Source organism: Triturus cristatus, chromosome 4_1 (assembly GCF_964204655.1).
Source record: "Triturus cristatus chromosome 4_1, aTriCri1.1, whole genome shotgun sequence".
Lineage (NCBI taxonomy): Eukaryota > Metazoa > Chordata > Amphibia > Caudata > Salamandridae > Triturus > Triturus cristatus.
Window position 1 is genome coordinate 232,814,992 of NC_140585.1, and position 27,400 is coordinate 232,842,391.

The 27,400-nt window shown below is 47.3% G+C and overlaps 1 protein-coding gene across 1 annotated transcript in view; it reads left to right on the top strand.

Moving 5' to 3' along the window:
* Positions 1 to 27,400, top strand: part of LOC146854174 (aldo-keto reductase family 1 member B1-like) — a 280,183-nt gene that overhangs the window by 4,057 nt on the left and 248,726 nt on the right. The gene's annotated exons all lie outside the window — the stretch shown is intronic.

Sequence of the window (27,400 nt, forward strand, 5' to 3'; positions counted from 1 at the left end):
TAAAAGTGTGCGTTGTAACGACATACATCCCTCATATGCAGATGACACAGTGTTATTGGCAAGGACTGCTATGGGTCTGCAGAAATGCTTAGACGATTTTCAGAATTTATGACCTCCCTTGATTTAAAAGTTAATTTGAATAAATCATATATTGTGGTATGTGGCCCAGGGACCACAAAAACCTTTGTGTCCAGGGAAAGGTAATAGAGAAAGTTAGTCATTTTTCATACTTGGGTGACTTATTTAATTCCCAGATGCAGTGGGATCCTCTGTTGACCGGTAGAGCACAGCAGACAAGTAGGGCTGTGGGTGACATTTTTTGGTTTGCATGTAAGTTTGGGCAAAAACCAGTAAAAGAATTATTAACTCTCTATTGAGCTCAATGCCTCCCTATTGCCATATATGGGCAGGGGTTTGGGGGTACATAGATGCCAACAGCTCTAACTAGTAGAGAATAATATGATGAAGATTATTGATGGTACCTGCAGGAAAGAAGGATCTGCTTCTTATGATTACCCCCACGTTTTGCTGAATGTAATATTCTTTTTGACTAGTCTGACTAGGATCCTGCTAATCAGGACCCCAGAATATCTGCTTTCTCCTTAAACTGTTATACTGTGGACTTAGGTACACTCCACATTAGATACTGTGTTACCCTTGTCAGTCCCTAGTATATGGTACCCATGTACCCAGGCCATAGGTACCACAGAGGCCTCCCATGGGCTGAAGCATGTATTATGCCACCCATGAGAGGCCATGCAAAATGCATCTACAGGCCTGCCATTACAGCCTGTGTACGTTGGTGCATGCACCACTTACCTAAGATATAGGTTTACTATATCTAAGGATCACTGCACTTAAAACCTATAAGTCATCCCTCTAGCAAGCCTTTACAATCTTGAGGGCAGGGTGCTTGGTTCTAAGTGAGAGGATGCCACTGCATGAGCAGAACACCCCTGCAGGCTATGAGTCCATTCTTCCAGGTTGTCAGTGAACCAGGCATTTTCGACATATAGAGTGGCATTATGCGACCACATGATGACCAACTCTAAAACGCCTGAAACAACCCCTATTGTGTTTGGTGTCAAACATGTTGGAATCATACCCCAACACCGGTAACCAGTGTGGAAGGTATGATTCCACACCTCAGAAGCGAGCTTCGTTGTGTCCCCGGTGTTCCTGGTACCAGCCTTCTAGTGCCGGGCAGCACAAAATGGTTGCTGCCGACCAGAGACACATTTCTGCCCTCCTGCTGCTGAGCCAAGCTTGAGCAGGGGAAGGCAGAACAATAGGCATCATGTCACAGGGAGGTGTGACCACCTCCCAGACAGGATTTAGTGTATTAGGGATGGGTGGGTGCACTTGCTAGCGACCGAAAGTCTGAATGAGAGGCACATTTGGTCGCCCTGTGCATAGTTCAGTTCAAACCAGTCCTGGGAGCCGTAGGCTCCTGCTCTGGAGAGCAAAAAGGGGAGTGATTCTAAAAAAGGGGGCGAGAGGCTGGAATCACATACAAACCTAGTCAAATGAGAAGTGCCCCTCCCACCATAAATCAACCATCACTTTTTAATGCCTTCAGAAGTCATATTTATTAACTCCGGGCTTAAGTTTCTTTTTTTGTATTTCTATTTTTTCTATTCATCAGCTTTTCTCCTTATCAATGTTTTGAAAATACTCCTTATTGACATTTCGACAAAAATTGTAGACACATAAAACATTATTTACAGAATACAGACATAACAAATCTTCTTGTTACGAAAAACTTAGTACATAGCATAAATCAAGCTATTAAATGTGACATTCCACAACATACACAATTAACAAAATACAGTAAGTGACAAAAAATATAAAGAACAGAGAATCTTTGTCCTACAAGATACGAATGCATCAAAAGGGACCTAATCTGACTTGGTCCACAATTTCAAGAGACTCTCCAGGTCCTAGAGGAGTCAGAGTTCTAGTCAAGCCTCAATGTCTAAGCTTGTTTACTCAAGTCCAGACTTTGCACTGTTCTGTGCAATCATTCGCGTGTTTGGGTGCTCTTTGCCTCCGAAGCGCAATAGCCGACGCGTTTCAACCTTCAACAGGTGACCAGGGTTAAATTTAGGTGAAGGTATTCATCAGGGCAGTTTTTATTTTTGCAAGTAGGACATCACAGCTTTCCTGGATCAAGAAAACGTGAAAAATGCTTAGTGATAGTGTCTACCTTTAATAGTGCAATAAGTTAGAGGCTTACTTTTAAAGCGTTAATCTACATACCACTTTTTACTGTTGGTCTGAGCCTGAAGAGTCCCAGAGTTGGTAAACAAAAACAGTTGTCTCAGTCTTGTATTCTTGTATTCTTCCAAGTTCACTAATCGGGGTCACCTTCTGTTGTAACATCAAGTAGGAAAGGAAAAAGACAAAGAGAGAAGATGGATAATATAACTCTCCATATTTAGATAGGTAAAAGGTTAGTGCTACCAGGTTACATTCAGGTATATGTACTCATGTCTGCGTTAGGCATTAATTTTTCATGCTGCCAGAAGAAAAGGGGGTTTATTTTGGAGTTCAGATAGAAGTTCCCTTGTTGTACCTATCGTGGATTTATTTAAAAACATGATTAAGCTCAATAACTTCAGGACGATTTGAGCATGCAGGCAAATGAAAGGTGAGCTCAATTGCTTCGCGGCGTTTGGGGTGTACAGACAAGTGGAAAGTGCACTTCGTGAGTCAAGCTCTAAAACATGCTGTGGACGTGATGCATGCTCTATTGTGGAAGCGTGAGGTGACTTGTACGCACACTTTTAGTTGATTTCGTGATAGAGCCATTGTTGTTATTAGTCACTTTCCCCTACGATTGCGTGCTCCCCTCATACGCGTGCTTTTCACTCCTAGCACTGGTAATACCATTTCGGCTGGTGCATATTTTCTAGCATCCTGGCGGTCTCCCGGGCTCCTGCTCTGGCAGGAAACTGGACAAAGGACATGGGAGTAACCTCCCCACTGTCCAGACCCTCCCCGGGAGGGTCTCCTGAATCTTTCCAACCCTCTCCTGTGGGTACAAAAGGGTATACCTGGCTGTAGAACCCTAGTTTCGACATGGACAAGATTCTGAACCAGAAACCACTGAACTTCGACCCCCTGAACACTCTGGAATTCGCTGGACTTCATTTGGGCCAGGCTTTGTCTCCCTCTCAGTCTAAAGCATCGTCTGTGCACGTGCACCATACAGGATCCATGCAGGACCTGTGGAGCATCAAGAACAACCGAAGATATCTCCCTTGGAGTAAAGGAGTCACTCCCCTGCATTTGCAAGCACCACAACACTGCTGTCTGGTCTGCTGACCCTGAGCTCCTATGGACTATGAAGGCTTCAGCAACACAGGAGGAAAGTTTCTACTTTCCTTATGGTCTGAGCCGCCCTCTTACCAGGTTTGAGGTCAGAATCCCTTGTGGGGGCTGCAATACTTGAACCCCTGTGCACAGTGTACATTTGCAAGTACATATGCTTGTTGGCGTTTCCCAAACAAGTGCATTGGGTTCCAAGCAGCCCCAACCTCTGACACCATTTCCTACCAAGATCTTTGGCCTCCTCACACCGAGTGCTCCGTGGGAAGTTGTTTGGTGAAATTGCTTGAGGTCCTCTTGCGATTCCTGTGCCTCCGGCCTGTGAGTCCACTTGAGGGTCAACTTTGCTTTTCTTGGGCTGCCCTGACTTCTTTTGCTGTGGTGAGTCTCCTGGACCTTGGTGGTCCGAACTGTACAAGTCCTTGACCTTCTGCATGGGTTGCAGTTGCCAAGGCTTGTTGCTACCACCGGACACTGACCCCTTAGTACTTGACATCCTTTGTGGTACAGCTTGTATCTGGCTCCTGGTTGCCCTTAACATCTCCTGGTCCCTGTGGCTGCAGAGTCAAGAACTCTATCAATGCACCTGAAGCACCCGACATCGGTGGACATTCATCTACCGAGTCCCTGGTCACTCCAGAGCGACCCAGACTGTCTCCCGCTGCTTTCAGATACTCTTTGACAAGAATCCACCTTTGGATTCCAACAGACACTTTTCTTCCATCCAGCAGCGGCTCCTCTTCGAAGTCCTCCATTGGGTTTGACGGCGGTTACTGACGCCTTTTCAGACCTATGCACCCTGCTTTCCTGGAACAGGTAACTCGGGTACCTCAGAATCTACGGGTGGGTGGTTCTCCAACCTCCTAACTTCCATGGGGTTTCTTTGAAGTCCTCTGGGAAGGGTCCTTAAACTCTAAAACTTCAACCTCAACTTTCCCATAGAATTGTACGGAGCACTTGATCGTGTTCCCACATTGCACCAGTCCCCCATGTGGTCCCTACTCACTCAACGTGAGTGGTTCCTTGGGGTCCCAGCGATTGTACGTCCTCTCAACACTGAATTGACTCAAGTCATGGTTCTTATACCACTATTTTAGTATATGGTTTGGTCCCCCCCGGGGCCCACTGTGTATTAGTGCTATTTACTGTCATTTCTGTGCTTAAGTATTGTGTGCTTTTTGATTATCTCCGTATAGGAGATACTGTGTCATACTAGAGAGTGTTACATTAATAAATACTTATTTTTATAACTACTGAGTCTTTCTACTTTCATTTAACCAATACTATAATGTTGCATTCTGGTAAAACAAGCTGCTTAACATTCCTTCAAGACTAAGCCTGAGGGTTGCTCTCCACAGCTACCACTTGGATCACTTTATAAGGACCTCTTAAATCACCATAAGGGTTGTTTGGAATGGTGCAAGGTGCCCTCTTTAATTAGTGGACAGCATATACCAGGCCAACTTCTCACATTGGTGTGCAGCGGTTGGGATTCAATCCTGCATTGTTTTATCAGATAAATCTTTGTATTGATTAACTGAAAAACCACTAGTACTAGGTACATATAATACTAGCTTAGAACAAGTAAGTTCTACTGAACTTAATGTTGGGTAAGTCAAGGGTCTAGCACACCCTTTCTCTAACCTCAGAGAGTTTAGTTCTCACTAGGTTAGGTAGGTGCAACACCTCCCCACACTTAGTATGTCTACAAAAGGAGATGCCGTTGGCTCTCTACCTTCTGGATACAGTGAGCTTTCATTCCAAGAATTGAAAGCCATGTGTGCATCTAGAAAGTTAAAGACAGGGAGAAGTGCAAACACTCAGTGCCTGGTAGAGGTGTTACTGTTAGATGACCTAAGGAAGACTCCTGGGTCACATGAACATGACAGAGTGGGCAGGACATGGAATGAAAACAGGTCAGAAGGTGACACCTTTTATGACCTAGACTCTAACCCTGACAAGGTAGAACCTGATGGTTCTCACCTGGATAACTCAGATCTTCAAGAGGAGAATGGAGGAGGCCGTTAGGGCCCTCCCTTTACTCCTCCCAGAAGAGTGCAGAGTTTACCAAGGAGATCTAGATCTCCCTCTGCAGAGTCTAATCACTCAGGACAGTCAGTAGGGACCTCTTAATCTAGCAAGAGGGACCGCTCTTATGATAGGGAATACCAATTTCTTGAACTTGAGAAAGCTAGACTTAGGCTCAGCAAGAGCATTTGGCCATTGATAAAGAGTCCCTAGAAGTCCAGAGAGCTAAAAGGAAGTTGGGACTAGATTCCCATGGTGGCAGCAACAGTGTCCCTAATATTAAGGAACATTCTATTGGTGAGGGGTAACTGGCCCTAAGAAAGTTGTGGTTAGCTCAGACCTACCAGTAGAATGTTTATTGGGCAATGATTTGGAGACTTCAGCATGGGCTGAAGTGGAACTTAGGAGTCATGCAGCAATGCCGGGCATCTCCGCAGATGTATTTGCTGTGACCGTGTCACAGGCCAAACTGACAAACACTGAACAGGCCTTGGATCCTGGAACAATGGACCAAGGGCCTTCCAAGAGAAGAAGCAGGAGGGGTAAGGCTGTGTCTTCCCCTCAGAGTGAGGATCAGTCTCTTGAGGGAGATGATCTTAGTCAATGTGAAGTAACTGTCTCAGATGACTTACACCTGATCAGGTTGAGTTCTTGGGGACAGGGGGCGCTTCTAGGGCAGAACTGAGTTTTCAACCCCTCAGACAGCAAGCTGCAGCTGAGGCTGCTGGGAGTGTGTGTGGATCTCACAGGATCTATTGGGATTAGGGACTCCTTTTCTCAGAGGGTAGGGACCCCAAACCTGGTACCACCAGGAGGTTGGACATACCTCTGAAGTTTAGGGGCTTCCTAATCACCTTGGCACATGATATTCTCATAGAAGGACACCTAGGCCAAAGATTTGGGACAGGCTTGTCCCTCACTTTTACTGGCTTCACATGTCTGAGGACACCAAGGAGTTTTGTCGCTCCTGTACAACCTGTCAAGCCAGTGGTAAGTCAGGTGGTACCACAAAGTACTACCTGTGGTGGGGGTTCCCTTTGAGAGTGTTGACATTGATATCATTGGTCCCATGAACTCTCCAACAGCATCTGGACACAGTTATATTCTAGTGGTGGTGGACCATGCCAGTAGGTATCCAGAAGCAATACCCCTTAGAACCACCACCACCCCTGACGTAGCCAGGGCCATTCTGGGAATCTTTTTCAGAGTGGGTTTCCCTAAGGATGTCTTAACTGACAAAGGTACAGACTTCATGTCAAGTTATATCACTGCAATGTGGAAGGAGTGTGGAGTGAACTACAAGTTCATCAAACCCTATCACCCACAATGCAATGGGTTAGTTGAAAGGTTCAACAAAACCCTCAGGGGCATGATCATGGGCCTCCCAAAAAGCTTAGGCCAAAATGGGATGTTCTTTTTCCATGCCTTCTCTTTGCCTACAGAGAGGTCTCACAGAAGGGGGTTGGCTACAGAACTTTAGAACTTCAGTTTGGGCATCGAGTTAGGGGTCCCCTGTGTTTAGTAAAAGAGGGATGGGAGTTACTTCTCAAACCTCCTAAACAAGACATTGTGGACCAAGTACTTGGTCTCCGCTCCAGGATGGCTGAGCACATGAACAAGGCTAGCAAAAACCTTGAGGCAAGTCAAGAATTACAGAACACTTGGCATGACCAAAAGGCTGTTCTGACTGTTTATCAGCCATGGCATAAGGTCTGGGTGTTGGAGCCTGTGGACCCAGCAGCTCTCCAAGACAAGTGGGTTGGACCCATTCTCTAATTGAGCAGAAAGGTGAGGTCACCCACTTGGTGGACCTTGGCACGCCTACGAGCCTCCACAGGGTGTTCCATGTGAACAGGCTCAAACCGTTTGTGGACATGGCTGATGGGTTTGCTCAGGGCAACCGATGGGGACAGGAAGAAGAGAGTGACCCTCTTCCTGATCTCCTCTCTCAGAACCCTGATGATGGGTCAGTTGATGGTGTAGCCTTGGCATGCAGCCTCACTGACCAACAGCAGCTTGATTGCAGGAAAGTCCTCAATAAATATAGACACATGTTCTCTCTGACCCCTAGTTAGACCACCTGGTGTACCCATGAAGTGGACACAAGTGAGAGTCTAACTGTTAAAAACTAAGATTTACAGGCGGCCTGACCATGTCAGAGATTACATCAGGACTGAGGTCCAAAAGATGCTAGAGTTGGGAGTTATTGAGCCCTCAGATAGCCAACGGGCTAGTCCAGTGGTCTTGGTACCAAAACATCACACCCAGGATGGTAAAAGAGAGATGAGGTTTCGTGTTGACTTGACTACAAGGGACTCAATGTAGTCATTAGGACTGATGTTCATCCAATTCCTAGGGCAGATGAGCTTATTGATACTTTGGCCTCAGCCAAATTCTTGAGCACATTTGACCTCACTGCTGGCTATTGGGAAATCAGGCTAGCTGAGGACGCCAAACCGTAAACAGCCTTTTCAACCCCTAGTGGGCATAATCAATTTATTGTGATGCCCTTTGGTTTGAAGAATGCACCTGCCACATTCCAACGGCTGGTGAACAAAGTCCTTACAGGTCTGGAAGCCTATAGTGCAGCATATCTTGATGATATAGCTGTCTTTAGCTCCACTTGGGAGGCTCACCGGGTCCATCTGAAGAATGTTTTGGAGGCTCTGCAGAAAGCAGGCCTCACTATCAAGGCTACTAAGTGCCAGATAAGGCAGAGCAAGGTTGTGTAACTGGGCCACCTTGTGGACGGAGGCCAGGTTCAACCATTACCGAGCAAAATTCAGACCACAATGGACTGGGTTGCTCCAACAACCCAGACTCAGGTCAGAGCTTTCTTGGGCTTGACTGGGTACTACAGAAGATTTGTAAAAGGATGTGGGCCCATAGGGACTCCCTTGAATGATCTTACATCAAAAAGAATGCCCAAGAAGATTCAGTGGACAGTTAGCTGTCGGAAGGCATTTGATGATCTCAAGAACCCCATGTGCACTGCTCCCATTCTGCAGAGTTGTGACTACTTCAAGCAATTTATTGTCCAACAGATGCATCTGAGTTGGGGGTAGGCGCTGTAATGTCACAACTTAATGTAGAGGGTCAGGATTAAGCCCGGGCAGAGCTGGCGTAGTTGCTCTACGCGGAGCTCCACGGAGCTGGGCAAAAACTCTGTGGAGCTCCGCTCCTTGCCTCCCTCTACCCCCCTCAATAAATGTTTTAAAAATTAAAATTAAGGGAAAAACACACTTACCTTTATCACAGCATCTCTGGGCAGTCCTCCTGCTCCTCGCCGTGGTTTCTTCTGGAAACCAAAACCCCTACATCAGATGTATGTCGTGGGTAGGACAGCGCGCACATGCGCAGTCCTACCATGACGTACGTCTGATGTAGGGGATTCTGCAGGAGAGACCATGGCGAGGAGGAGGATGGCAGCCTGGAGGCGCCGCAGTAAAGGTAAGTGTGTTTTTTACCTTAATTTTTATTTTAATTTTAAAAATATTTATTGAGGGGGTGAAGGCATGTAGCGCCCGGTGCTGAACTCCGTTCCCCCGCAGAGTCGGAGTTTTGCATGAAATTTGCGTTCTCAGCAGAACGCAGCGTATGCAAAAATCTGCAAGCTCCGCCAGCGGAGTGGAGTTCTCTGCCCACGGTTAGTCAGGATCAACCAGTAGCTTTTATCAGCAGAAGGTTGACCCCGAGTGAGAAACGTTGGTCAGCTATAGAGAGGGAAGCCTTTGCTGTGGTCTGGGCCCTGAAGAAGCTGAGGCCATACCTGTTTGGCACTCACTTCATTGTTCAGACAGACCATAAGCCTCTCCTATGGCTAAAACAGATGCAGGGTGAAAACCCCAGACTTTTGAGGTGGTCCATTTCCCTACAGGGGATTGACTACACAGTGGAACGTAGGCCTGGGAGTAACCTTGCCAATGCAAATGGACTCTCCAGATATTTCCACTTAGAAAATGAAGACCCAACTGGGCAGGTTAGTCTCATCTCCTTATGTTTGGGGGGGGGTTCTGTAAGAAAGTAGGATCTGCTTCTTATGGTTACCCCCATTTTTTGCTAAATGTAATACTGCATTTGACCAGTCTGACTGGGATCCTGCTAATCAGGACTCCAGTCTATCTGCTTTCTCCTGAAACTGTTATGCTATGTACCTGGGTACACTCCAGATTGGATACTGGGGTACCCTTGTCAGTCCCAAGTATATGGTACCCATTTACCCAGGGCATTGATACACCACAGGCCTCCCAGGGGCTGGAGCATGTATTATGCCACAGATGAGAGACCATGCAAAATGGATCTACAGGCCTTCCATTGCAGCCTGTGTAAGTTGGTGCATGCACCACTAATCTTAGCTATCGGTTTACTATATCTTAGGGTCACTGCACTCTCAAAGCCTATAAGTCACCCCTTTAGCAGCCATTTACGACATATAGAGTGGTATTATGTGACCACGTGATTACCAACTCTAAAACGACTGAAACAACCCCTATCTTGTTTGGTGTCAAACACGTTGGAATCATGCCCCCACACAGGTAACCGGTGTGGGAGGTATGATTCCACCCCTCAGAAGCAAGCTTCATTGGGTCCCTGGTGTTCCCAGTACCAGCCTTCTGGTCCCGGGCAGCACAAAATGATTGCTGCCGACCAGAGAGACATTTGTGCCCTCCTGCTGCTGAGCCAAGCTCGAGCAGGGGAAGGCAGAAAAATAGGCATTCTGTCACAGGGAGGTGTAACCACCTCCCAGACAGGATTTAGGGCCAGATGTATCAACACTTTTTGAGATCGCAAATGGGCCGATTCGCAGAATTGGCCTGTTTGCGAACGCAAAAATGCGTTTTGCAATGTATCAACATTTTTGAATGCGCAATATTGTTAATCACAATGATTTGTGATTACTTAAATTGCGAATGCAGCTAGGGAAACGCAATTTAGGATTCCCTAAATGCAATTCTTGTAGCTATCGCAAATTTCTAGTTGGTGGTAATTTGCAAATTCCTAGAAAAAAGCACTTTAATTTTCCTAAGTGCAATGTGACGCACATACATGCCCTTAGGGCATGTATATGCTCCACATGTGCACACTTACCTTTTTTGCAGGTGCATCAGGGTGTCCTTTTGGACCCCTATCACCCTTGAAATTGTATTCGCAATTTGTGAGTACCTATTTGGTACTCTCAAATTGTGAGTGTCTTCCCATTCATTCCTATGGAGCTCTAGGCCCATAGGAATGAATGGGAAGGCATTCCTTAATAGCGAATCGCAATTTGAGATTCGCTATTAAGGAATATGTAGGAATCGCAAATTGTTTGCCAAAACCTACATACATTGCACTTTGCAATTCTCTAGTAGTGAATCAGTAAAATTTGCTATTAGAGAATCGTAAAATGCAATCTTGATACTTCTGGCCCATAGTGTATTAGGGCTGGGTGGGTGCGCTTGCCTGCGACTGAAAGTCTGCATGAGGGGCACATTTGGTGTCCCTGTGCATAGTCCAGATCAAACCGGTCCTGGGAGCCTGCTCTGGTGCGAAACTGGTCAAAGGACATGGGAGTAACCTCCCCACTGTCCAGACCCTCCCCTGGGAAGGTCCCCTGAATCTGTCCAACCCTCTCCTGTGGGTACAAAAGGGCTTACTTGGCTGTAGGACCCTAGATTCGACGTCAACAAGATTCTAAACAATAACGCACTGAACTTGGACCGTCTGGACACTCTGCACTTTGCTGGATTTCGTTTGGGCTTGACTTCATCTCCCTCTCAGTCTGAAGCATCTTCTGTGCCCATGCACCATACATGATCCGTGCAGGACCTGTGGAGCATCAAGGACAACCGAAGATAGATCTCTCGGAGTGAAGGAGTCACTCTCCTGCATTCACAGGCACCACAACACTGCTGTCTGGTCTGCTGACCCTGAGCTCCTATGGACTCCGAAGGCTTCAGCAACACAGTAGGTGAGTTTCTATGTCCCTTGAAGTCCAAACTGCCCACTCACCAAGTTTGAGGTCAGAATCCCTTGTGGGGGCTGCAATACCTGCACCTCTGTGCACCGCATACATTTGCAAGTGCATATGCTTTTTGGCATTTCCAGACAAGTACATTGGGCTACGATTAGCCCCAACCCCTGGCACCATTTCCTACCAACAACTTTGGTCTCCTCATACTGAGTGCTCTGTGGGCTGTTGTTTGGTGAAATCACTTGAGGTCCTCTTGCGACTCCTGTGCCTCCGGCCTGTGTGTACACTTAAGGGTCAACTTTACTTTTCTTGGGCTCCCCTGGTTGATCAAGGCCTGCCCTGACTCCCCTTGCTGGTCTGAACCGTATACATCCTTTACCTTCGGCGTGGGTTGCCATTGCAAAGGCTTGTTGGTGCTCCCGCCAGACACTGACCCCTCAGTACTCAATATCCTTTGTGGCACCGCTCGTATTCGGCTCCTGGTTGTCCTCGACATCTCCTGGTCCCCGTGGATGCAGAGTCAAGAACTCCATTAACGCTAGTGGAGCACCCGACATCGGTGGCCATTCGTCTACCAAGCCCCTGGTAATTCCTGAGTGACCCAGACTCTGTCCCCTCTGCTTTCAGGTACTCTTTGACAAGAATTCACCTTTGGATTCCAACAGACACTTTTATTCCTTCCAGCAGCGGCTCCTCTTGGAAGTCCTCCATTGGGTTCGATGGCGGTTTCTGACGCAGCTTCAGACCTATGCAACAGGCGTCCCTGGGATAGGTAACTCGGGTACCTCGGTACCCATGGGTGGGGTGGCTCTCCAATCTCCTAACTTTCACAGGGTTTCTTCGAAGTCCACTGGAAAGGGTCCCTAAACTCTAAAACATCAACCACAACTTTCCCATAGAATTGTACGGAGCATACAGTCGTGTTCCCACCCGGCCTGGGTGTAGTTCGCGTAGTTTTGTTATGCGAAACTCTGCGAAGTTACAAAAAAACTCAGCGAAGTTCAGCGAGTGACAGGGTGCAGTGCAAACTGCAGTTTGTGCTGGTATTCCTGCTGCTTGGGTAGAAATTCTACCTAAGCGGCAGCACAGTCCTACCATGACGTACGTCTGACGTAGGGGTTCTGCAGGAGAGCCCATGGCAAGGAGGAGGATGGCAGCCTGGAGACGCTGCAATAAAGGTAAGTGTGTTTTTCTTTCTCTTTTACAAATATTTATTGAGGGGTGGTGGAGGCACATAGGGCCCGGTGCTGAACTCCGCTCCCCCGCAGAGTCGGAGTTTCACATACAGTTTGCGTTCTCAGCGGAACGCGGAGTATGCACAAATCTACAAGCTCCACCAGCTGAGCAGAGTACTCTGCCCACGGTTAGTCAGGATCAATCAGTAGCTTTAATCAGCAGAAGGTTTACCCAGAGAGAGAAACGTTGGTCAGCTATAGAGAGGGAAGACTTTGCTGTGGTCTGGGCCCTGAAGAAGCTGAGGACATACCTGTTTGGCACTCACTTCATTGTTCAGACAGACCATAAGCCCCTTCTACGGATAAAACAGATGAAGTGTGAAAACCCCAAACTTTTGAGGTGGTCCATTTCCCTTCAGGGGAGGGACTATACAGTGGAACATAGACCTGGGAGTAACCTTGCCAATGCAAATGGACTCTCCAGATATTTCCACTTAGAAAATGAAGACTCAACTGGGCAAGGTTAGTCTCATCTCCTTACGTTTGGCGGGGTGTTTGTGTAGGAAAGTAGGATCTGCTTCTTATGGTTACCCCACTTTTTGCTAAATGTAATACTGTTTTCGACTAGTCTGACTGGGATCTTGAGAATCAGGACCCCAGTCTATCTGCTTTCTCCTTAAACTGTTATGCTATGTACTTGGGTACACTCCAGATTGGATACTGGGGTACCCTTGTCAGTCCCTAGTATATGGTACCCATGTATCCAGGGCATTGGTACCCCAGAATTGTACAGAGCATGCGGTCATGTTCCCACACAGCACCTGTTCTCTGTGGGGTCCCTACTTAATCACCTTTGGTGGTTTCTTGGGGTCCCAGTGACTCTACGTCCTCTCGACACTGTCTTGACTTGAGTCCTGGTTCTTATACCCATATTTTAGTATATGGTTTGGTACCTCCCTGGGGCCAGCTGTGTATTAGTGCATTTCTGTGCTTAAGCATTGTGTGCTTTGTGATTATCTCTGTATAGGAGATACTGTGTTGTACTAGAGAGTGTTATATTAAGAAATACATATTTTTATAACTACTGTGTGGTTGTCCTTTCATTTAACCAATACTATAAGGTTGTATTCTGGTAAAACAAGCTGCTTAACATTCCTTCAAGAATAAGACTGAAGGCTGCTCTCCACTGCTACCACTTGGATAGCTTTCTAAGGTTATATTTGACCTCTAAAATCAACATAAGGGTTGTTTGGACTGGTGCAAGGTGCCTACTTTAATTAGTGGACAGCATATACCAGGCCAACTTCTCACAGTACCAAAAAGCGCCTCCACATCATGCTGCCTTGCAGAATTGGGCCAAGAGTTCAGAAAGGACCACATAGACCTTGCCCCATTTTATCTATGGGCTAGGATTTGGCTCTCAGAGTATTTAGCTTTCTGAAAAGATATCCTTGAGGACTGCCTCAACATGCATAGTGTTGTAAATATTCCCTGGTTTCATTTTCTGAGAGACATGTTCCTTGAGTTAGGTCTATGGTACTTATTTGAAGACCCCCAAAGAATTCCCCCAAACACCAAGGACATTATTAAACAGGAGTTCCTTACTAGGGGCAACATGCATAAGTGTCAATCTTGAGGTCATTTGGGAGTATGACACCCGGGCTCAGCCTTTTCACAATTTTATTTAACCTTTTCTGCAAATACCCAGACTAGATTTTATCTTAATAGGTTCCGGCTATGTACTGTGCACCTTTTGGTAGCGTTCCCTCGTCAAGGAGGATGGTCGGATAAGTTTATGCCTTGCCCATGTAATAATTCATCTAAGCTAAACATGTTGCTCTAAGTACTATTTTGCACACTTTATTAGTTAGTGAGAACCAGATTTTTGCTTTATTATTGAGAGAAATTCATCCGCGTTCGTATACCAATGGTTTTAATTATTTGCACTAATTGGCTTCTATTGATATCTGTACTGCAGTAGCAATTTGTATTAGAGGTTCTGCTGCGATCAGAAAACGATACGAGTAACAGTTTACATGAGTTTGCCAGGACATCGCTACTCCTGCTGTCTTTTATAAGACGGGAAATACGTTGTTTTTAATTTTACTTGTCGAATTTTTCTGAATTGTAAACATTTTAACACTGTGAACTTTTATGGTTCCTTGAACCGAAATAAAGTTATTTTGAGTGACTACCACTATTTTATTTTAGTGCTTTAGCACTACTGTGGAGCCAAAGTGCTGTAAAAGAAATAAAACTAAATAGTGGTATTTATATTATCTGTGTATATACGGGGGTGACCAACACATCTGACATTCATACAGTGTATGCACATCTCTTATAGACAGGGGCTGAACAAAATCAAAAGCATTTCTCTCTTAAATACCTGTGAAGTAATAAGATGTGAGCCTTTGTTTACCCTCCATTGAATCTATGTGTGAGGCTCCTGATAGCTCTCAGCCAGGATGCTCCAACAAAAAGAGGCATAACGGCCCCTTAAGTTCAGCTTTTGTTATGGGTGAAGCTGGAATCTAATTAGCCCCTTCCCCGCCTGCACGTTGCTGCTCGGAGCAAATGCGGACAATGTGCAGGCACTGCTGAGAGTGTCCCGGTGTCAGAAACCAGGTTGAGTTCAGAGTATCAGGAGAAGTAGGAAAATAATCTGCACTCTGCTGAAGGTGGCCAGTTTTGCAGCACGGTAGATGGCGTCTAAACTCTGAAACTAGTGGGTACATGGCCTCTACACTCGATTCGAGCCTTTAGTTTGGTGGTGCCCAGCAGTCGATACAATGAGTAAAATTAAGTTGGGTAACAATAAACATGTTATCCAGCCCCAAGCGGTAACTGTGCTCTTTACATGTATGTTATGTTAACAGAGTTCTACGCCCTGTAGTTTCAGTGTTATGCAAGTACAATCAAGAATTCTGTTGCATGGCCCTCGTTAGAGATATCAAGCAGGGCAGACTTAAGGACAGTGCGATCTGTGCAGCCACACCTGGCGCTAAGCTCGAGGGGTGGGGGGGACTGTGCTTAAAAATAATTTATGGACTAAAAAAAGCACATGCTGCAGAGTTCCTTGAGTGTCCAGCGGTTTTCAGGCAACAATAAACAGGTCAAGAACACACTGGTGAATAATGTTCGTGCTGGAGAGAGATTAGATCTTGGTTTAGTGACAGTTTTGATTCATCATAAAGTAATGTTGAGGGCTAATGTGTCTGCAGCAAAGAATGTGTACCCTACTACTCACAGAACTGTAAATTATGTATGTAGCTCAGTGGTATATTGCTTTTGTCGCAAACATCTTTTTGTTACTTCCAGTTCATAAATTACAATCCTAATATAGCACAGTGTGCTATTAACTGTCACCAAAGAGTTGCATGCAAACTGCATGGTATAGGCAAAGCCACTGGAATTATGCTATTTTGTGGCCACGTTTATTTTTTGCAGACTTATGGATCTGCCGCATTTGCAACATAATCCATCGTCTGCTGCATAATCTTTGCAAAGGTTGACTGGATACCTTTCTGTTGGAAATTGCTATGTATAGATGTTAAACTGGTACTAAAGAGATGCAACCTATGCCCAGACAGTGTTAACAAGTGTAACAAGCATTGGCAAAGCTAATCGGTCTTAGCAAAGCCCGAGCTATCGGCCTTGTCAATGTGAATGTCTTTTAACCATGTTGTCAAACAGCAAATCTGTGGTTCACCATGGCTAAAAGTATGATGCTGCTGCCACAGTTCACGTCATATAATTTCTTTTTAATGAGGAAGCCCTCAAACATCTGTAGTCACCATTCTTGTAGTAATGAATAAACATCCAAGTACTAAATGTTAATGAATTTGAGACAAAAAATGATGACAGCAATACAAACACATACAATTTCGTGAGTGATACATATATACATTGTGCCAGGACCTTCGATTTCGGTAAAATCTGTCCTGCACAAAGACGGCAATTTATTGCCTTTTTGAAAAACAAACCTTTACAGTGAGACTGTGAATTCGCCGCACTTTACTTCCAGAAGCAATTGCCCACCTCTAAATCTCAGCCTCAGTGCCACCTGAGAGTGCAAGCGAAGAGGTGTCACAGCCCGTCAGTTGCGGAAGTCAGAGTACACTGACTGGCAAGGCAGGCCTTGTGCAGTAAATGCGACAAGAGATGAATGTGCCCCATAAAGTGTAGCATTTCAGCCACGAGGCTGGAAAACAGCTGAGGGGGCACCTTGTGCTAGTGCCACTGAAAGAGGGAATGGCATTATTAGTCATGGCATTCTGTTGGCTGCCGGTTAATTCTGGATACAAACAATTAACCTCAAAGTAAAATAAATTATAATGATGTTGGAAAGTGGGTTATTAGTAGTGGTAAATATGCATCTACCGCTGGCAATATGGCCATTAACACAGTCTAGGGCTCAGAATAGGTCTCAGTAAATAATTCTCATGCTCAACCCTGGGTAGCTTGGCTGCGAGCAGGCAAGCTTAACTTAGGAGACAGGTATGTAAAGCATTTAAAAACGCCAGTTCAATAAATGATTATGACACGACACAGAACAAAAATCCAACATCAATTACTAAAAATAAGAAATAATTTTATATTTAAAATGACACCAAAATGACAACAATCGAATATAGGGAACCGGAGATACGAATTAAAAAAAAAAAACACTTTCTAACACTTAGAATCCTATAGTGCCACTCTGGGACATGTGGTTGCGCTTTACCAGGACAAAGTCAAATGTTCAGGCTGACCACGATGGAGCCCTGTGCAGAAACACTGAGCGGGTGGCCGCGGTCGATATTTTGCTGTAGACTTAGAAACATTTTCGAAGCTTTTACCGCTAGGGTCCCTCATTGCTCTTCACCAGTCCAGATTCAGTGAGGGTTCGGCGGCTTGACATTCAGTGAGCTACCGATCAAACAATGGAAGTTGGACTTACAAAGCTCTTCTGCAGTATGAACCTGGAATTCAGGCCATGTTGCAGTTGAAGGTGGCCAGCTTGCCTCTCGCTGTTGAGTCGGTCAACTATGGAGTTTTGTCTCCAAAGTTGCTCCAATCTTTTTCAAACTCCTGGAACTTCTTCCAGAGGTTCCTCTTGAGGGTCAAATGTGTCCAAAACACAATCCATGGGTCTGGAAGCTCCAAGATGGTTCTTCAAAGTTTGGGACCACAATTCCCACAATACACCTGGACAACACCCTTACAAAACCATTGGATGCACTTCTGGCAGGGGTCTCTGGGTGCTGATGTTCCAGGTGAGCTCTGTTAACCTGTAGCCTGCAGAGATTCCACTCTTTAATCCTGTAGAAGCAAGGGACATCAACAGGGCTGTAGTTCCAGATTGTGCAGCAGGTGCAGTCAGTCAGAATGCAGGGCCTGGTGCTGCAAATCAGAGTTCCAGCATGGCAATCTTCTCTTCTCATAGTTTCAAGCAGCAAATCTGAGAGACTCTGCACCTCTCTCATATTTACTCAGTGTACTCTGGGAGCAAGCAGGAGAGCACTCCTGTCGATAAGGTGCAAGGCAACACCCCAGAGCATGACCACTTCCTCCAAAATATAGCATAATCTTCTCCTAGAAAGCACTATTCCTACAAAATTCAACATGGCTGACATCTCAGCAGAGCTTGAAAAGCTAACTAAACCAACTCTCAACATGGCTCATTTCCATAGCTCTTGTGAGAAGCTGGCCTGGTATATGATGTCCACTAATGTACGTGGGTACCTTGCACCAGGCCAGACAAACCTTATGGGGATTTAGAAGGTCTTAGACAACCCTAGAAAGCTCTCTAAGTGGTAGTTGTGGGAAGCAGCCTTCAAGCTTAGTCCAGAAGGAGTGTAAAGCAGCTTGTTTTGCCAGAATGTAATCTTATAGTATAGATTAAGTGAAAAAGAACCACACCAAGTATTTATAAAAATATGTATTTATTATATAATACTCTAATACGTTCCAATATCTCCTACATGGAGATAAACACAATGCACACAATGCTTTAGCAAATTAACACAGTAAATAGCACAAAATACACAGTGGCCCGGGGGAGGACTTAACCATATACTAAGAAAGAACCACGATTCGAGTCAAGAGGATGTAGAATTGCTGGGACCCCAAGGAACTACCCACGGTGAGTAGATAGGACCCCACTGAGAGCGTGTGAGGTGTGCGAACACAACAACGTGCTCTGTACAACTCTATGTGCAAGTCACAGTTGGATTTTTAAAGATTAAGGACCCTTCCCAGTGGACCCTAAAGAAACCCCATGAAACACAGAAGGTTGGAGAGCCACCCCACCCGTCGATACCCTAGTACCCAGGTTACCTTCACCAGGGAAGCCAAGTGCATACGTCTGTAGTTGTGTCGGAAACCGCCGTCGAACCCAATGGAGCACTTCAGGAACGTGCCACTGCTGGAAGAGAAGAAAGTGTCCTTGGGAATCAAAACACGGATTCTTGAAGAGGAGTACCTGAACACAGAGGGGACAGAGTCTATGTCACTGAGGAGTGTCACTGAGAAGACGAATGACCTCGGATGTCGGTGCTTCAGGGAAGATGACGATGATCTTGACTCATCAGCTGTGAGGACCAGGCCAAGCTGAGGAAGACCAGGGCCCGGGTACAAGCTGTTCCACGAAGGATGTCGAGTTCTGAGGGGTCGGTGTCCGGCAGTAGCACCAACAAGCCTTGGCAAATGCAACCCACACAGGAAGTCGAGAAGGTGCAAAGTTGGGACCAGCAAGGTCCAGGAGACTCATCAAAGGCAGGGTAGTCAGGGCATGCCCCAAGCAATCAGGGGAGCCAAAAAGTAACAAGTGTGACCCTTAAGTGGACCCACAGGCCGGAGGCACTGGAGTTGTGAAAGGACCTCAAGCAGCACACAAAAAGATGCAAGCCACGATGCACACGATGCTGTGTGGCTGAAGATTCTGGTCACAGGAGATGCTCGAAGTTGGGGCTACTTGGAGCCCAAAGATCTTCTTGCAAAGAAGCCAACAAGCCATTGCAACTGCAAATTGTACGCAGTGCACAGGGGTTCGGTTATTGCAACATCCACTAGGGATACTGGCCTCAATCTTGATGAGAGGATAGATTAGGACTCGGGAGCTGTGGAAAACTACCACCTGTGTTGCAGAGCCCACGGAGTCCGGAGAAGCTCAGGATCTGCAGACCGGTCTACTTATTTGCGGTGCCGGCAAATACAGGGGAGTGACTCCTTCACTACAAGGGAGATTACTTCAGTTGTCTTTGATGCTTCACATGCCTTGGAAGTTCCTGTATGATGCACAGGCACAGACGATGCAGCAGAGTGGAAGGGAGACGAAGTCAGGCCCAAACGAAGTCCAGCGAAGTCCAGAGTGCCCAGACGGTAGAATGACAGTGGTGTCTGATCTGAATCTTATCCCACGACAAATCTAGGGACCTACACCCAGGTAAGCCCTTAAGTACCCTAGGGTTGGGAAGATTCAGGGGATCCTCCCAGGGGAGGGTCTGGACAGAGGAAGGTTAGTCCCGTGTCCTTTGTCCAGTTTTGCGCCAGAGCGCAAGCCAACAGCTCCCAGAACTGGTTTGAACTGGACTACGCACAGGGACTCCAAGTGTGCCCGTCATGCAGACTTTATGGCGCTGGCAAGTGCACCCACCCGGTCCCAATACATTAAATCGTGTCTGGGAGGTGGTCACACCTCCCTGTGACATGATGCTTATTGTTCCACCTTCCTCTGCTCAAGCTTGGCTCAGCAGCAGGAGGGCAGAAATGTGTCTCTGGTTGGCAGCAACCATTTAGGGCTGTCCGGGTCTAGAAGACTGGTACCGGCAACACCGAGAGCCTAACAGAGGGCTCTTCCAGTGCTTGGAATCATACCTCCCACACCGTTTACAGTGTGGGGGTATGATTCCAACATGTTTGATACCAAACTTAATAGGATTCGTTGCAGCTTTTTTAGAGATGGTCATCGCGTTATTACGCGGTGCCCTTCTATATAGTATATGGCTGCTTCACCGGCAACCCGGGTGAATGGACTCTGTAGGCTGCAGGGTTGTCCTGCTCATGCAGGGGCACCCTCCCTCTTAGAACCAAGCACCCTGCCTTCAGGATTGCAAGGGCCTGCTATAGGGATGACCTATAGGTTTTAACTGCAGTGACCCTTAGGTATAGTAAACGTATATCATTAGTAAGTGGTTCATGCACCAACTTAAACAGGCTGCAATGGCATGCCTGTACTTCCATCTTGTATAGTCTCCTTTGGGTGGCGTAATGCCTGCTTCAGCCCATGGGTGACCTCTGGGGTGCCTATTCCCTGGGAACCTTAGTAGCATATACTAGGGACTGATAATCGTACCCAAGTAACCAATCTAGCACAACAATTTAGGGAGAAAGCAGATAGACTGGGGTCCTGATCAGCAGGATCCCAGTCAGACTAGTCAAAATTCAGTTTAGCACCAGGCAAAAAGTGGTGGTAACCATTGAAGTAGATGCTACTTTGCTACAACTCTCTACCCCTTAACCTTTGCAGATTCCTTCCTTAACCCCTTTCTGTGCTCATGACAGAATGGTTCCGTCATGAGCACAAGTGCAAGTGTGCTCATGACCGAACCATTCCGTCATGGGCACACTTGCAAAAAATTCCTCTGCTGTAAATAGCAGAGGGATTTCCTATTTTTAGGTCGAGCATTCGAGACCTCTTCTATATACTTTAGTATATACTTATATGTATATGTACTTTGTGGGCTCTGGAGAACAGCCCTAGTACTTGTCTAGTTCTGCTTAGGGACTTTTTATCTGTTCAACTGCCTCTATTTAACTGTCTTGATAGAAAACGACTAGTAGAGGTCAGTAAAATACCAGAATTGCTCTCTGCTGAGGGACTTTCTTTTTTTATTTTTCTGGCAACTGCCTCTATTTAAATTTCTTGATAGAAAATGACCATCAGAGGTCAGTAAAATACCAGAATCACTTTAGCATTCTCTCGATTCCAGTCCATAGAAATTGTTTTCCACTAGCACCCGTAGACAATAATATTTTTTTCAAATCTTGTATTTTCAGTAATATGACCACCGATGGCCCTGTTTTTTTATTAAAAACAGCTTTGGACTATACCATTTCCCGCTGAAAGGCAATATTTATCTCCATGTGTTCCCATACCTGGTGTGTAATGCAGCTTGGTGTTTACTTTCCCTCCATGTTAAAGAACAGCAGATGTTTCAGCACCCAGGCTAATGTGCTGCATAACTAAATACATATAAGGTCCCAAAGGTGAGACCGATTGCATTGCAAATGCTTCTTTTTTTTGCCTTGGGAGGTGGGGAAGAGCTTCCCCAATCTCCCAAGGCATATGTTGTGTTTTCCTTGTAATGATGATCGCGTGCATGGCGCACTGTCGTCATCACAATGAAACTTAGTTTCAGTTTCATAGTTTCGGTGCTTGTTGGGCTATCTCAGCCCCATAGCACCAAATCGCATGCCATAGACTTTCTGCCCCCCAGGAGGCAGTTGGGGGCAATAGCCCCTGATCTGCCCAACCCAGGGGGGCAGAGGGCCCACTAGGCATCAAGGATTTCGATGGATATTTTGTACATAGGGGTGGGGGCTACCCAGAATGGGCATACCAATGCCCACAACCCAAAAAAATTGTCACAGTCTTTCTGCCCCCCCCAGGGTGGGATCACCATGCCGGCATAAATGTCCTACCACCTAGCATTCCCCTTGGTCTCCCGAGTAAAATGAAACCTCACTTTTGTGGCTGTCCAATGCAGAATCAGCTAAAAAAAAGGTTTTTTCAATGCAGCTCTTAGAATACCCTTAATCCCTATGTTTTAGGCCATTCCCAGTCACAGTACCTTGGCCCACCCACACAAGTGAGGTATCATTGTACTCTGGAGAACAAGGGGAATGTTGGGTGGTAGGACATTTGTGCCAACACGGTGATCCCACACAAAAATGTGTGGAAAAGTGATTTTTTTCAGCTAAATTTGAGGTTTGCAGGTGATTCTGGGTAGGGAAACATTGGGGGATCCACCCAAGCCATACCTTCTTTGACTACCCAGGGTGTCTAGTTTTCAGAAAAGTGTGGGTTTGGTAGGATTCCCAAGATGGCTGCTGAGCCCGGGGCGAAAAACCCCAGTGCCCCCTTGGCAAAACAGGCTGTTTTGTGATAGGTAACTTTGATGTCTCCACAATACTTTTTGGGCCCTTCCCTGCCTCTGGCACTTGGCTCACCCACACATGTGAGGTACCATTTTTATTGGGAGACTTTGGAGAATGCTTGGTGGGTGGAAGTTCGTGGACTCACACATATTCCAGAACTTTCCATCACAGAAATGCGGGAAAAATGTGTTTTGTGAGGTGGGAGAGCCAACAAATTTACAGGGAGAGCCAAGCCAAGGGTCTGGCTTGGCCCTAAGAGCCCTTGCACAAGTGAACCGTAGAAATACTTGGCATCTAAATCCTATAACAAACCATCAACATTAAAAAAGTGCATTCCTTTAACATGTGGTAGCTTTGACATTAATTCATATTCTAGGTTCATTAAGAGGTAACTAAGTAAAAGGCGAATTAGTAAAACTTTTCCTAAAACCACACAGTCCGGTTAATTGGGGAAGCTGATATTAATCCCAACATTTCTGTTTTCACTTTATACAAATCAGCCACTAAATGGGTGTCTATTTGCCTCTCCTTTTTACCACTGATGTTAATGCTTTGTTTTTAACTTTGTTCACAAGGGTAGAGCGAAGACCTCAAGCTGAGCCTGAGCGCAGCAAGTGGCTCGCACAGCTATACCTTGAGGTGCCTGTCTCTGAAAGGGCAGAGAGGGGATCTCCTGTTGTGTTAAGACAAGGGGGAGGCATCAGCTAAAGAGCTACAAGGATTCTCACCAGAGTACCTGCTACCTGAAAGACAAGTAAATGTGTGCAACTGGTTAATCAGTAAATCTAAAGGCCGCCTGGGAGCACTATATCACTTTAAATGTTAAACTCATTTGAAGCCTTCTGCTGACAAATATTTATTCTTTTTGAGCGGTAATGTAAAGGTGTTACCAGCTTAGTTCTGGGTTGTGTCCTATGTGGAAAATTATAAAAAAAAGTTTGCACTATGTGCAGTTGGACTGTGCATTACTAAACATATATTTTTTGGAAACACCAAGGGCCATATTCACAAGAAGCTATCGCCGAATTAATGTCACTTTATCGCAGCCAAAGTCGTGATAAATTTACCTCCCCATTCACAAGCTGGTGCTAACAGCCCACAGAACCAGTTTATCCGCAATAGAAGCCGCAAAAAATATCGCCACAGAGGATCCCCGCAACTATTGCTAATGAGATGCAGAGTAGGCATTCCTGTGCCAAAAGCCGCAACAACACCACACTTCAACATTCACAACGACCAGCCAGATCTGCGATAAGAACACAAAACTGGCGATAAGCCAGGAAATCTACACCTGCTCTGACCTGGTGTTAAGTCAGATGGCAGCCAGCACCACAAAAGGGAGACCAGCCCAGGGCCACATCGGAAGGGCAACAGATGCCATGGAGCCACACATCATGCGGCCCGGACACCCAAGAGGGCCACAACACCCACCGACACCACCCCCTGGACCACCCATCCCTGGCACCCCCCCCCCCCCCCAACAAAGACATGCCACATCAGCTACACAAAAACATGTACAAAATATTCTGCATGATGTTGCACAATCACAACAGTTGAAATGCATGTGTCATCACAGAAATGAGCATCACACATCCACTTTCGAAGCAACAAATAAAACTTTATTAAAATGAACACCAAAATTAAATGTAGACACATGGCGGCTCCCCGCGGGACAGTCCGTAGGTCACAGCCTGCAAGACAAAAAACATGATGAGAAGGTGTGTCCTGCGCACATCAAAGGACAGAGAGAGAGCGAAGGAGAGAGAGAGGAAGAGAGGGAGAGAGGGAGATAGAAGAAGAGAGGGGAGAGAGAGAGAGAGAGAGAGAAGAAGAGAGGGAGAGAGAGAGAGAGTGCCGCCCCTGCGCACCCAGGCCACACTGCTCACCTGCTGCCACCGGTGTGTCTCCAACCACGTGCAGGTATATTAAGCAGTACAGCAGGACACACATCTGAGTCAGAGCCGTCATCTGAAACAGAGTCCAGATACATGACTGGCACAGTACACACACTTGCACAAGATAACATCGCCTACCTGCCCATGCACACCCAGGCAGAGGAATCACAAAGGCATGCGCCATCCACGGAGCATGCCCGCCCATGCACATCCAGGCCTCACTGCTCACCTTCCACCACCGGTGTGTAGACAGGATGTCCCACCACGTGCCGCTGCAAGCCACAAGCCCGGGGCCCGCGGACATGGCACCCTCCACACTAAGCAGCCACGCTCCGCAGGCCACCAGGTCCCCCGTTTGTTGTAGGGTCTTTAAAACTCCATGGCAGAGGACATTCCAGTGCACCCGGCAACATAGCAGGCTGCACACCCGCTCATTTTTGATTTGTTCAGCATTACGTACATCAATTGTGTGTCTTTTGCACACCCGATCAGCCCAATGCGACCCGGAAGCGAGGCCACGTGGCGGTAGACCAGCGCCGCCCGCTGGCTCTGGCCTACACTGCAGTCCATAAGGGCACACGAAACCTGAGTTGCCTGGACCGCCGGGACAGGGCATCACCGCAGGGTGCCCACCCGCTCAGCAGCTTAAGGTGCCACAGACTCAGTGCACCCAAATTCACCGTCCCGTGGCGTGGTGCCTGTGCCTGCCGCAATGCGCTGGGTGCGAATAACCCTGTGCAACCCCAGTCAGCACCACGTGGTGGTCGGCCAGTGCCGTACACAGGCCTGGGTTGCCATTAACTCTGTGCAACCCCAGTCACCGCCACGTGGCCTGTGACGCCTGTGCCCGATGGGTGTGGTGTGCATGCAAACCTGCCCTCAGGGAGTGGCTGTGACATGCTGACAACTAGACCAGTGACCTGCACACCACCAGCGAGTTCGCCTGTGACGGGGAGCTATGAGGGCCCCCCTCGGAGCGTAAGCGGAGTGGTATGGCCTGACGTACGCCGGACCAGCGCTGGGCTTGCCACAATGACACGTGGGCACTGGGCATGCTTCAGTCCATGTCCGGACAAGGAAGTGAGTGATGCATGTGTCCCTGTTGTAGTGTCCACGGGACCCGGTACACAAAATGCAATGTAGCACCCTCTGACTGGCATCCCACAGGATGAGCATCATTGACGCAAGGGAAATCACTGTCCCTACATTCATCCACACATGCATACATGACTGATGAAAGACATGACACAGCAGTGCGTCAATGGATGTTTATTGCACATCCAGTGCAGTTATGCAGCTGGAGCGGTTCAGGGCAATGCCCAGCACACTACACAATATGGGCCTGTGGAGGGCAAGCCAGAGTCCATCCGGGGATGACAAGTCCCGCTGAAGGGAAGGGTACAGTCTCATTGGTCATCAATCCGGAAGTGGCAGTCCATGTCGCTGTCCAAGGTGAGTGCAACGGAGTGTATCGTGGGTCAGTGGAAGGTCATGAGGCCATGTGCGGGACCAAGCAGAAACAGGCCAGGTGAAGGTAATGAATGCTAGTGCCTGGTCCTTCTGACCACAGTCCCATCCACGTCCTCATCCCCGGGTTTGTGTCCTGCCCCACCTGTGGGTGTTGCCGAACCGGCTGCCGCACTGTGTGCCACTGACACATCAGGGGCCTGAGTGGATCCGGCTGCCGCACTGTGTGCCACTGACACACCAGTGGGCGGGGTTTTGGATGGTGTGGGGGCAGCAGCATTCATCCGTGCCACGCCTTGTGGCGGCAATGCCATGGTGGAGGCCTGTAGGGCATGATAGTTCCCAGCTACATTTCGATGATGTGCAGGGGTGGCTGCCATCCTTTCCACCTCCATCCGCACCATGTCCTCCATGAGCATCCGTATGCGTGCCAGCTCACGGCTGGCATCGCTGGACACACTCTGAGCGGACAGCTGTTCTCCTCTCCGCATCATGACTCCAGCGATGTCAGTCAGGGCTCGTTGGAGACCATGGGGCGGACATGGACACCCAAGGGTGCCATCCAGTTTGGCAGCCATGATGACGAAGCCCACCCACACCTGCTCGGCTGTCTCCGTATGGCACTCTAGCACACGGCATTGGAAGGCCATGTGTTGTTCCTGAAGGTCTTGGGAGGGTGCCGGGGCTGTGGGTGCCTCCTGCTGGGTGGTTTGGGTGGTGGGTGGGGTCTCATCAATGTAGCTGGGCTGCCCTGAGCCTGGAGGTGAGTGGCGGATGAGGTCAATGATGTCTTGGATGGTTTGGGTGTCGATGCTGGCGTTGTCCTCCTCGTCATCCTTGAAGAGTGGCTGGGACTGCTCTGCAAGAGGTGTTGACGGTGCCCCTGTGATGTGAAGGGGAGATGGTGTATTACAATGTGTCCACATGTGTGTAGACGCATGGTACAGGTTTACATTCAGACAGCATGACATTGTACATTGTGACAGTCTGTAGATCTGGGCGATGACCCAGAGTCATTGAGGGTGTGCACTGTGCTCTGCTTGATTGTGCATGTGTGCCATTGTGCCCATCTCCACCCGTCACCCCAGTACCTGGTGGTCACTCACCCTGTTGCGGTTGTGTTGTGTCCTGCCGAGCAGTGTCCGGTCCCCCGACTCCGGCCACAGTATCTACACTGATGACTGTTGACACCAGCTCCTCCATGTCATCTAGCTCGAGCTGTGGCACTGGGTCCCCACCTCCAGTCTGCATTGCTGCCTTCTGGTTGGCGGAGAGTTTCTCCTTGGTCTTCCACTTGATGTCATTCCATCGCCTTTTGACCTCGTCCATTGTCCGCTTGTGCTCTCCGACGGCATTCACCTTGTCGACGATGTCCCGCCATATTGCAGTTTTGGTGCCCAGTGACACGTTGG